Source organism: Stegodyphus dumicola, chromosome 12 (genome assembly GCF_044657685.1).
Source record: "Stegodyphus dumicola isolate Sdum_Otavi_A_Nest chromosome 12, ASM4465768v1".
In the NCBI taxonomy this organism is placed as follows: domain Eukaryota; kingdom Metazoa; phylum Arthropoda; class Arachnida; order Araneae; family Eresidae; genus Stegodyphus; species Stegodyphus dumicola.
Window position 1 is genome coordinate 32,622,589 of NC_140779.1, and position 13,496 is coordinate 32,636,084.

The window sequence follows — 13,496 nt, forward strand, 5'->3', positions numbered from 1 at the left end:
GTTTGTTTCAGCACAGAAATATTGCAACAATCGTGCTCCCATCAGGGCCGCCAAGAGCTCCAAACGAGGTAAGGTGACTTTCTTTATAGGAGCTAGTTTGTTGCGACTACACACTAAATTCACATTCGATTGGTCACCTTTAAAGGTACTAATGTACAGAACTGAACATAGGCACGTTCAGATGCGTCACAAAACACATGAATAGCAAAAGGAACATGTGATGACATGCCTATGCATCGAGGAATTTGAAGGGAGCAAATGTCATCAAGTTCCTTTACAGATGCATACCATAAAGTTGATAAATTAGCAGGTAGTAATTCATCTCACTTGATTCCAAGAATCCATGCATCTTGGTATAAAATTTTCCCAAGGATAGTAAACGATGAAACACGCCTAAGGGATTATAAAACCTAGCAATGCAGCGGAGTAAGCATCTCTTTGTAAGTGGTTTGTCTGTAGAAACACAGAGGGAAGTCTTGAATGCATACTTCAAAGTATCAGAATTTGTATTCCAGCCAATACCTAAGACAGTTGTTTCCGTTTTGTGAGATTCTTCATGTGTTTGTAGTACATCCTTGAATTTCAAAGAGTTTGTAGCCCATTTTTCCATAGGCAATTTCAATAGAGCCATTAAATTCTTGATCTCGTGATATAGCATTATAATGCGTGATTCAGTTTCCATACTAGAAAGGAAGTCATTCATATAGAGATGTTTATCTATCACTGGTGCAGCAATAGGAAATTCTGCGATATGTTTTGCAGCCAATTCTCGTGTGGCAGCACAGAGTAAAAACGGACTGGAAGTAAGGCCAAATGGTAAACGAGTAAATCTGTAAACAGTTATTTCATCTGTAAAAGTAGTAGGTTGAGATGAATCAGATTTTAATTTGTACCACAGAAATTTTGTGACGTCCCTATCTTCTTTATGTAGTGACAACTGTAGGCAATCAATAGTTTCAGGAAGAAGATTCGGGCCAGCTTCCAAGGTATCGTTCAGTGAAGTCATTCCTGGAGCATGCGAGGAAGCGTCAAACACAGTTCTCCGCTTGGTTTCAGATTGCGTTTTCTTTCTTACAGCATGATGAGGAAGGTAATATGCTGGCTTCTCATTGGATTCATCTATGGAACAAACTTCAACATGCTTTTGTTCAATGTAATTCAGCATGCATTTGTCATATTTTGTCTTTAACACATCACTAGATACAAGTCTTTTTTGAAGAGAATAAAATCTGTTTTCCGCTATAATTTTATTTGTAGGCAAAGATGTGACCAATGGTTTTCTAGGCAGAGACACAATTCTTCGATTGTCTTCAGTGTTGTAAATTTTGTGAAATTCTGATAAAATTTCTTCATCGCGAGTAGTCATTCTTCATTTCTGCGCATCTTCTATTCCTATAGAGTCTTATTCCCGTAAGTGACGTACCTGATGATTTAAACAATCAGTTTTAACCTGCACACAAACTTGATGGACAGAAGTCTTCTCAGCGATTATAGTACTTGTTCTTGTTTCACTAAAAACCCATCCAAACACTGACGGTACCATAACAAAAGATTCTGAAAGCTTGATTGGAGCTTCTGCAGAAACGATTTGCCAATAATGATCACCACCAATAAGTATTTCTATAGGCAGTTAAGAGTCATCCGTTGGATCAGCAATTCTCAATCTTTTCTTCTGTGCAAACTGAACTATTTCTGGTGGAGCAGTAGGTGTCTTTTTTCCAAATATCGTAACTGTAATTAATATTTTTGCCCCTGTAAATAAATATTCTGACATTCTAACTCTTAATACTGTATTAAAAAGTGCAGTAGGAAACTAAAATTGACAAATTTACATACATACAATTAGTAACATAACAATCATGAGTTTGGCGTAGATTTAAGTCAAGATCTCAATTGATTTTGAAGGTAAACAAGTACAGGTCCCTCTTCATCAGTAGCAAGGAAATCCAAGGGCAAACAAGTGCAGGCTCCGCTTCATCAGGAGCAAAGACATTTGCAAGACTATTCTATTCTAATTTGCAAGACTATTCTATTCTAATTTGCAAGACTATTCTTGCAAATTTCTTTTCTTTCTCCTGAAATATTAGGACCTTTAATCTTAAAATACAAAATATGCTTGCTTTTTAATGATTTAGGGTTTACTCGCGATTACGATCTGAGCAAATCCATAAATCCACCTCCAGGTACCGTTTTAAATCTAGGAACTGCTTTCAGCTGCCCGTGGTACTTATTTTTAATAAAAATAAAAGCAGAGAAAGTTCCCTTCATTAGTTCCTTATTTGTAAAGAAGTTACGTAAGCGTCTTATCAGAAAGCTCTATGTGTAGTCTCTGCTGGTATTTACCGAAAACGTAATAACGAATTTCTTGTTTAAATCCGGCTTTTAAAAGATTTGAAGGTTCGATCTGCTTCCTTTCGCTTTCGTCTAGTGAAACAAAAACTGGAAAATTTTCTCTTTCTAAGGGAATTTTAGTCCAGTCTGTCTCTTGTCAAGGTTTTGAAAAGATCTCGAAGTATGAGTTTAGCCATTTCAAGGGTTTAGTTATATTGTCGCTCCTTTCTTTAAGATAATATTCACTTATCTAATTAAAATACCGTTTAGAATATTAATGGGATCTCCTCTTCTACGTTCGTACTAAAAGTAGTACTGTTACGAAATGTCCAACCGGTGGTAAGACAGTTTCCCCGCAAAGCGAGTTTTAGGGTTGCCATAAAATGGCAAGGAAAGGTAGGGTTGCCATATTTGGTGTAAAATCGCTCAGTTGGCGACAAAATTGCCCATATGCCATAGACGGATGGAGAATCTTCTGAGACGGATGGAGTGGGTTCGAATTCTACTTCTGACACCAGCTGTTACGTTTTTCTTACGTTAGGGTTCGTGGATTTAGAGTGACTGACGATAACACTTAATGAAATATGAAAACACACTTTATTAGCCAGTATTAGTCAGGACAGTCCCAAAGTCAGGACAGTTCAGGACAGTTAAGTTTTAAATAACATGGCGGACATATTTGTTTACATTTGGAATAGCGGAATAGTAGTTTGCAGTCGTAGAAACGGCAAACACTCTGAAACAATCAGCAGCACAGCTTTCAGGGTATCAGGCTATAGCGGTAAAGATAGCTTCATGGCAAAGCACCAGAGATCAACTCCCGGTTTGGCCCAGAACATTCTCGAACGCAAGCCAAAAGCTATATGAACAATGCTGCCAAGAGAAGTCAGTAAGTGCCTAGTCCATCGAGTTGATCGTCAGTCTAGTCTCGAGTTGGTCGTCGGCTGTATCGAGAGTGTGCATCGTTCAGGCTATCGAGTGTATCCTCTAGTGCTTCGCAAGTTGTAGCGTGGAGAGTCTCGAGAGTACGTAGAGTTCAGAAAACGACTGAACCGAGTCGGGAGCTGTACTCTGGTGCTTTGCCGTGAAGCTATCTTTACCGTTATAGCCTGATAGCCTGATAACTGTGTTGCTGATTGTTTCAGCGTGTTTGCCGTTTCGACGACTGTAAACGAGCTTTTTTATCTGTCCTGAGTAATACTGGCTAATAAAATATGTTTTCATATTTCCCCAAGTGTTGTCGTCAATCACTCCAATTCCACGAACCGGTACGTAAGAAAAACGTAAAAATACGTTTTATACACTTTTAGTGTTTTAGTACTCACGAATAGATTTAGAGATATACACTCACGAACAAATTTAATCCTTTTGTTTATTCAAATGATATTCATATTAATAAACCAATAATACAGAAAACATAATATTTTTCTCTTCTTTCAACAATCCATGTGTCGCATTCAGTAATACTAGCATATTTCGCTTTTTCTTCTCCTTCCCACTGTTTGTTAAATGTTCCGCATTCTCAATATCACAGAATTTGACTGACAGGAGATGAAAATAACTATTTTGCTGTTCTCACGCATTGTAAACTAATTACTGAAAAAAATTCGGAAAGGTATCAGATTTTAATGGTCGCTCAAAATTATTTGTTAAGGTTTGTTACCTTCTCGCTGAGATTGCAGTCTACCAGTCTGATATTACACTCACTTTTTCTATATTTTTTTAGCTTTATTATTAAGTATCGTTTTCTCTGTGCCAAATACATTTCAAAAGCAAAATCAAAAATTTTTTTTAAAATATCGTATTAGCATACATTTAGCATTCAGGATGTGGAGTTAAGTGTTGAAATACATTTTTAGCCCAAAGTGCGTTAGCCAAGAAGGGCTATTAATTTTGTTTTGGCATCTTGCGTTATTTCACCATAAATGTCGGCTCATTTTTCAAATTGTTACCGCCAAATATTATAGCCCTGCATTATATTTAAAGAAATTGAAATGAAGAATCTGCATGAATGTATGTGTGTTTCTCGCGCTGCGAAAAATCAACGGTACCTAGAGACGTCAAATTTTCACCTCCTTTAGAATATGGGCATCTGGAAGCCCGAACTTGGAATTTAGAATTTTTTTATCATCGATTTCATATTTTGTAAACCTCTAACGAGTTTTTGATTAACAAACTGAAAGATTTCAAACCTAGCAATGGCAACACTTAGGGGAAAAATTTGTCTCCAACACGTGAGACTGTGTATTGGAAAGTCTAAAGATGTGCTCATTTAAAAATTATTTTGCCATATTGCTGTTGAATTGAATTTTAGGTGCTACTTTGGTAGACGGTTGCACGGATTTTGGCAATTTTTTGGCGATTTTCCTTTGGCGAGTGATACAACTTATAGTAAACCCATTGCTGGATAAGTTATTTATGGTAACCGATACTTTGTTGTCAGTTTATTTAAAAAATAATGCATTTTATTGTGTATAAGTTCCGTGTTTAAAATATTATTTATGGCTTTTAAATATTAAAAATCAATTTAATTTTGCATTTTTATTTGAAATAAAAATGTTATTGTTTATCATATTTTATGAAATTTTATGTTGTGGATGATGAAATCAATGACGTCACCTCACTTTAAAAGTAATTCGTTTTAATATGTATAAATTTAATCTATTGTTTTAAACATTATTTATGGCTGTTAAATATTAAAATACAATTTAATTTTGCATTTTTTAAAAAAATGATTTTATTATGTATGAATTTTTAAATAATTTTAGTTCTAGCCGTGATGTAATAAGCTCTTTGATTGGTTATAGAATATTTGTGCATTAACGAGCTGTAATCAGCTCCCTGATTGGTCACTGACAATTTGTGCATTTCCGCGTAGTTTTAAAATTTAATTCATATCTTCGAATTTCTTCAAAGATGTTATCTAAATTATGATTCTGATTTTTTTTGTGGTACTTATCAATAAACAACAGGTTAAATACTCAAAAAAATGTAAGTACATATTTTTCTTTTATTTTATAATTGTATACTTCAATTTTTGTTAAAAAAATTAATACACTATTTTCATAAATTGCTGAGATAATTATTTTCCATATGTTTTAATGTTAATTATATTCTATATAACGTATTTTAAAGTATTTGAATTTAATAATATTCTAATTCTTTTAAATGTTGGTATGATGGTTTTTAATTCGATAGTCAATTTCAGTAATATTTTAATCTAATTAAACGTCGGCCCAATGTTTTTATAGCGGTGCTTTTATTCTCTTCTTTGCTATATGAAAGTAATAATAACCTTACTTTAGTATTTTATACTCATAGTAAATGTACTTATTTACATTTGCCTGCCATCTTGAAAAACGACATTTTCAACAAAAAATGAATCCATTACTTTTAATGATATTTATTTATTTATTTATTTTTTAAAGTTTCGAATACTTTACTATGCGTAAAAACAGCGTTTATCAAGACGGCTGACTTTTGTAAAAATCGCGCCAACAATTCCGCCAACGTAAATCGCCAAAAATCCGTGCAACCGTCTACCAAAGTAGCACCTTGATTTTATGTTCCAAGTCCGGTATGGTTTCAAGAACACGAAATTTAATAAATAAAGGTAACACAAAAAAACGCTAATCAACGAATTTTTGCGTGACATCTGTACGTACAGACAGAATAATCCTTTATCCCCAAACGAATTATAAAACTGATTTAAAATGGATTCAGAAAGAGATTTGTTGGCGATGTATATATGTAGTTCTAGGAAAAACGCCCACAGGAATAATGCTCACAGAAAAATTCTCACAGGTATAAATGCTCACAGGAAAAAAGCCCACATAGAAAAAAGCTCACATGGAAAAATGCTCACTTATAAATATACTCAAACGGAAAAATGCTCATACAGAAGTATGTTCACATGGAAATAAGCCCACTGATAAATAATTCACATAGAAATATCCCTACATTAATTAATCAATAATTAATCGATTTGAACATCGTACATCTACTTGAATTTTCTAAAGAAAAATTATTTAAATTACTAAAACATTTATGGAATATATTTCAAAACTTTATAACTTATGTGTAGATTCAGTTGCTACATAAGATTAACAAATGAGCCGTTTTGAATTAAAAGGAGAGGAGAAAGGAAGTAAACATGAAACAGAATTAATTATACAGTAAAAAATTATCATAATTTTAATTGTTAAAAAATTAACAAAATAATAAATAAAAAAAAATCTGAAATGTTTCAGATTTTAAATTACGTCCAAAGGGGCGTTTTTTAACATTTTGTGTGTTACCTTTCTTTATTAAATATCATGTTCCTCGCACTTAAACCATAAGATCCAGTGCAACAGCAATATCGCAAAATAGTTTTAAAACGAGCATATCTTTAGAATTTCCGATACAGAGACTCACGCGCTGAAGATAAAAATGTTTTTTCTGCACAACGTTGCCATTGCTCGCTTTGAAATCCTTGAGTTTGTTAATCAAAAATTCGTCAAAGTTTTAAAAAATAGGAAATCGATCATAAAACAAATTTCAAATTTCAAATTTGGTCTTCCGCATGCTCATATTCGTTGGAGGATTACGTTATTCAAAATTCGATGACTCTATGTACCGTTGTTTTATCACAATACGAGAAATATACATACATTTATGCAGATTTTTCATTATTTAATTTCTTCAAATATAATGCAGGACTCTAACATTTTGTGGCAACAGTTTGAAAAGTGAACCGACATTTATCCGTCCGACGCAAAATGCCAAAACGAAACTAATAGTCCTTCGGGATTCAAATCCCTTTGGACTAATAAGTCACACATTTTTTAATATAAATATTTAGAAGAATAATGAATACTGAATGAGAATTTAGAATGATTATTTTATTTAAATTACTTAAAGTATTTAATTTTATCATCGATTTCATCATAGTTTTTAAATGATTCGCGATTACCAAATGTAAGTTTTTCATGTTTTCTTTTTTTTACTTCAGTACATCCTGTATTTATATTAGCTAATAACAAACGTTGAGAGGCTAAATCTTTTTTCAGTCCGTTAAATAAAAACCACATACTGGGATGGCTACAATTATATAATGAATTTAGTGCGTTATGTAAGCCTTCGCAACAATTTGTGGTTTTAAGGAGATTTTTCGAAGGTTGCTTCATAATGTTCAACTGAGAAGCATCATCAAAGTGCCTAAAAATGTTAATTTTATTTCTAAAATTTTGAATTTCTGCAGAAATTTTACAACTTTTTTGGCTCAAAACTTGAATAACTACCTTCAAACATCAATTTCTATAGATTTACATCAAAAGTATGCAAAAATAGAGTAAAGAAACAAAAATTAATTATTAGCAGTTATTAGCAGGAAAAAAATGTCGCACAGAAGCAGTGGTATAAAATATAACAGTACATGCAAAATTTTATTATAGTTTTTATGCTTTTATTTATCGCCCCTGAAAAGGTTAATGTGAACATTTGTCCATGTAAACATATTTCATGTGAACTTTTTTCCGTGTGAGCATATTTCTAAGTGAGCATTTTTCAATGTGAGCTTTTTTCTATGTAGGCATATTTCCTTGTGGGCTTTTTTTCCTGTGAGCTTTTATACCTGTGAGCATTATTGTGAGCATTTTCCCTGTGGGCTTTTTTCCTGTGGGCATTTTTCCGGTCACCATATAAGTACGTTCATGTGTATCTCGCATAACTCAAAAACGAGTAATCTCAAAACTTCGAAACTTTGTATATAGAACTGCTATAATGTGCAGTTGTGGACTTACCTTTTCGGTTGCACCAAAAGTATACAAATATATATATGTAATATATTCAGGAATTTTGATGGCAAAGAAATGTTGACCCATAATGACTAGCAAATTGGAGGCAAAGGCAGATTAAATCTTCAGTTTTATTTTCAGCAAACTGTTACGGCTAGACACATGTCGGCACAATAAATGTGTCTGTTCCAAAAGGCTTACATTTTTGATAACTCTGTAGCAAGAAAGCAGCAGCAGACAGACAGCAGTGTCGCTAGGCCAAAGCGTTGAAAGCAAGTGCGTAATGTTCAGGATGAAATCCCAAGTCAGACTGAGTTAGTTTTGCTTTTCAAAGCATTTTGATTGGACAGTTAATATTTTTGTAAAATTACTATTGGCTGGTTAAGTTTTAGTTCCATTTACATCATCATTATTACGTAAGAATCGTATGACATAGAATAGTCTCGAAATGACGCAGTGCAGAGATGAGGTAACTATTTTTAAAATTGAGAAAAGAAATTTACGTTGCTAATTTAATCTTTTATATATTCTTTATTTTTCTTACATGTGAATGATCTAAAATTCACCGAGTTCGAAATTAAGTTTCTCTAATACTTGCGCAATAGCTGCAAAGTAAGATAATAATAATTTATTTACTAAAGGAATATTGATTATATTATCTCCTAATATAAATTTAGTAGAATGTATCAAAGAACTGTGAACCCATATGTAGGAAGTTTAATTCCGAAAATTGTGTTTTAAAGTAACTTGAATGTAAATCATGAAAAAAAAATTTTAAGGGGACTTAATTTAAATCCCGAATAACAAAATTTCAAACAATAAATAAAAAATAAATTAAAAAAATAAATTAAAAAATTGAAAAAACAAGTAATTATCGCTATTGATCGGAAATTAGATGACTTTTCAAGGGGAACAAACCAACTCCCGAATTATTGTTCATTAAACGGGAGTTGGTTTGTTCCCTTTGAAAAGTCAACTAATTTTCGATCAATAGCGATAATTACTTGTTTTTAATTTTTAATTTTTAATTTCTTTTTGAAATTTTGAAATTTTGTTCTTCATGATTTAAATTCAAGTTCCCTTAAAAAGTTTTTTTTTTTCATGATTTACATTCAAGTTCCTTTAAAACACAATTTTCGGAATTAACTTCCTATATATGGGTTCCCTCTTTTTTGATACATTCTACTAAATTTATATTAGGAGATAATATAATCAATTTTTCTTTAGTAAATAAATTATTATATATGTAAGATAAAAAAATATGTGAATCAAAACAATAATTTAAACTCATGGTAAAACATTAATTCTCCCTCTCTGTTCTAAAAATCGCAATAACTTCTCTGGATTGCTTCATTACTAGATCATTCTATGGCCTGCCCTGATGACGTAATAATTGGGAACTGAAACTACTATCGTAAACAAAAACTTTTCACTTCGCGTGCTTACATCTTTCATAACTACACATTTCAGCTTATGTCTGTGATGTGCTTGGACGCAATTTCGCTACGCTGCTTCCTATAGCAATAATATCAATAATATAAATGTTCTTGAACAGTCACGATTAGGGTGCCAAGTGATCAATTGGAAATAAAAATGGAATAAAAATCGCCTCGACTGTCAAGTTTTATTTACGAAGTCAACATATTAGCTTACGACGCAATCAGAATACTTCCTCTTCAGTATAGGATAACTACGCATCAATACTGCTGCGGCTTTTCCTTTCCTTGTGCTTTTATTATGTAATATATATATATATATATATATATACACACTATGTTACTCGGCTCCGTGAACTCAGTTTTTTCATTCTTATATGTTGGTAAATTGTGCATTTTTCGCTTTAAAAATGATTGAATTATATTTAATGTCTTTATGCTTTAGTTAATCTGCATGTAATAGTTGTAGAATTATGAACATTTTAAAATTTTTTAAACTGCGGTTAAGCCTAATTTTTTCCCATAGCAGCCATATTTGTTTACATTTGAAACTTAGCAGAGCAGTGAATTAAGTCTTTCTGCACATTCAGTGTCTTTTTGCAAAGTGGGACCAAAAGGAAACTTTTAGCTTTGTGCACCGAGAAATCTGCCTTCTTGCCTATTGGCCGAATTGCTTGTTTCTGCGTAGAAACTGAAATTTTAATTGTAAAAATTGTTTTTCTAATTGTTTTAACTATATTTAGCGTTTTATGTTTTTCTATATCTTTCAATTTTTAATAAAGATATTTTGAGGTTTTATGTATTTTTACCTTGCTGCGAAGTGAGAACTGAATTAATTGAATGAGAAATATATCTCTAATGAAATTCCAGGAACCAAGTTTAAATGCAATGCAGCAAAATATACGTATAATTTAATAATCCGTATAAGGAAGTCGTGTGGTGTATACATCATAATTACGTACATAGAAAGATAAAAAGTTTAAAATAAAATTCGAATTTGCATAAAATTCCGAATAAATTTAGCATGAAAAAGTTTGCTTCCGAACACTGTTACAGAAACTTAATAACTCGCAATGCAATGATACATATTTTAATGACTTTAGCTTCTTAAATTTATTTAATTAGGTAAAGCACTCATTAAACTTCCGTCGTTTTCAATTTATCCAATTCTCAGTTGCTGTTGCTCAATATATCTTTAAAAATTTACCTACTATTAAATCTTTTACCACTATGATGAAAATTCAACCATAGTTGGAATGATTAGCTCCTACGGGCTCGCAAATAATATTATAATTTTTAAATACTTTTCAGATATGCAGTTACTTATGTATAGAAAAGCTCGAAAACTTTATTTTAGGATGAAATATGCCTAATATTTTTTAAGGAAAATAATGAAAAATTTTCCCTGTTATATAAAAAACTCATTACATAAAACGCAATGCATGAGTTGCGGAACATGTACTAAATAAGCACTAAATTTTGTATCACATAAGAGAATTATGACAAGAAAAGATACTAAATATTAAAGAAATATGAGATGATGCTGTCATGATCAAATACTTCGAAAGAAGAGAAAAACATTAATTTTTAACTTGATTCATAGTTTTCGTGATCAATAAGGAAAGTTCTGCTTCACCATTCTTCAGTACTTTCAAAGAATTTCATGGTTTTTGACTTATTTGTCTTACTCTGTTAACGCATTTTCATTTTCTGCCATTATCCGATTTTTCCGCATCATCAGCAACTACAAGGTTGAGGACCACTGAAGCTGGTATTAAGAGTTGGTATCGTAACTCTAGATCGAAATTGGTTCTTTTAATCAAATAGTGGTATATTTAATCTAAATTTATAATTGGAAATTCATGCTTAACACTGTAGCTTAACTGTAACTGCTTAACACTGTAGAAACAAAATCATTATCAGTTTCTGAATGAAACATTGGCTCTAATCTTTTCTAGCATGCACGCTGCATAAGAGTCAATATTCTGAGAATCATAGATTTTTAACAGATTTTTCAGAAATTAGTTTAGTATTTTTTAAATATATAAATTTAAATAATTAATACAGCTCTTGTAAATGGCAAGAGTTCTGAATTAAATTCCGGACAGGAGCATTCAGAATACCTGCTTTCTTTAGTCCAAAGGGGCTACCCAGAAGAACTATTAATTTCATTTTGGCATTTTGCGTTGATTCCTTACAAGCGTTATTTCACTTTTCAGATTGTTGCCACCAAATATTATCACTCTGTATTATATTTCAAGAAATTAAATAATGAAGAATCTGCATAAATGTACGTCTGTTTCTTGAACTGTGGGAAAACAAGGGTACCTAGAGCTATCGAATTTTGAATGATGTAATCCTACTGCGAATATGGGCATCTGGAAGCCCAAATTTGGAATTTGTTTTATTATCGATTTCATATTTTGTAAAACTTATTATCGATTTCATAGTTTGTGAAACTTATCAATTTTATTATCAGTTTTATTATCGATTTTATATTTTGTAAACTAACGAATTTTTTATTAACAAACTTAAGGATTTGAAAGCGAACTATGGCAACGTTGTACAGAAAAATCATTTTTATCTCCAGCGCGTGAGACTGTGTATCGGAAGTTCTAAAGGTATGCTCATAATAAAATTATTTTGCGATTTTACTCTTTAATTGAATTTTATGGTTTAAGTGCGGAGAACATGATATTTAAAAAATAAATGTAACACACAAAATGTTAAAAAAAAGTCCCTTTGTACTAATTTAAAATCTGAATCCTTTCATTTTTTGTCCCAAAATCTCCGGATTTTCTGGACTCCGTTGGATGTTTTTTCATGAGGATAAGTTTCAAGGATAAGTGTTACGCTAACACCACACAGACGATTTATGCCTTGAAACACGAAATCAAAGTTGCCATTCAGACGATTGGAGCCCAGAAAATCGAAAATGTACTGAAAAATTGGGTTGCTCGGATGGGGTACTATCAAGCCAGCCGTGACAGTCATTTGAATGACGCGGCCGAGCGGTAAAAGTCGCTGAACACTGGTAGTTCGGTCCGAGGTTCGAATCCCGCGATCGGGCTGGCTGCAAGGACGTTTTCGTGGTTTTCCCCGTGTGTAACGTGTATACGAGCCAGTTTCCCTCAGAACGTCCTCCACTAAGGTATTCCTCTCCTTAGGCAGATAGCCCTCGAGGCTTTGCCATAATCACACACACACAAACACATTTGAATGACGTTGTGTTTCATTCTCAAATGAAAATGTCCAACCATCTTTCTAATAAACTAATAATTTTGAAACTATATATATATATAGCCGATTCAAATTCCAAAGGTTAGATGGCCCATCCTATACAAACAAAGGAAGTTCTAATTGACTTTTTACGCAAACTTGAGCTCAATGACATTTTCAAATTCTCTTGTTACAAATATCGTTCTTTGTGCACTTTATAATCTTGTTTTATCATTTCTTATGCTTCTTATTCTTCCTTTATTTACAGTGTATTATTTTTCATTTAAAATAATTCAATTTACATAAAAAATGAATCAATTTATCAAATCAAACAACTTGATAATGAAAATAAATATTCTTTGTTAATTAGAAAGCATATTATTCCTATTCCCCTTGACTGTTTAGTTGCCATCAGATTAATCATAATTTTAATTAATCGCGGACGTCGTCCCAGATATTGCGCCAGTTAAGATCTGTCTACTCATTTACTTCAATCTACGACAAAATAATCAGAATGGTGTGTGTCGCAAGTTCATTTCCAAGTGATTTAGAATTTCTTAGAGTACAATGTTTAAATTTTCCTTTATAGCAGGTATCCCCAAAAACTTCAAAATTTAATATATGTCGGGATACGTATCTTTTCACCTCTTTAAGATTTACGAAAATTATCTGACTATGTTGTTTCTTCCGTCAGCGGCAGATGTGAATGAGATTTATATTCCAGATAGGAGTT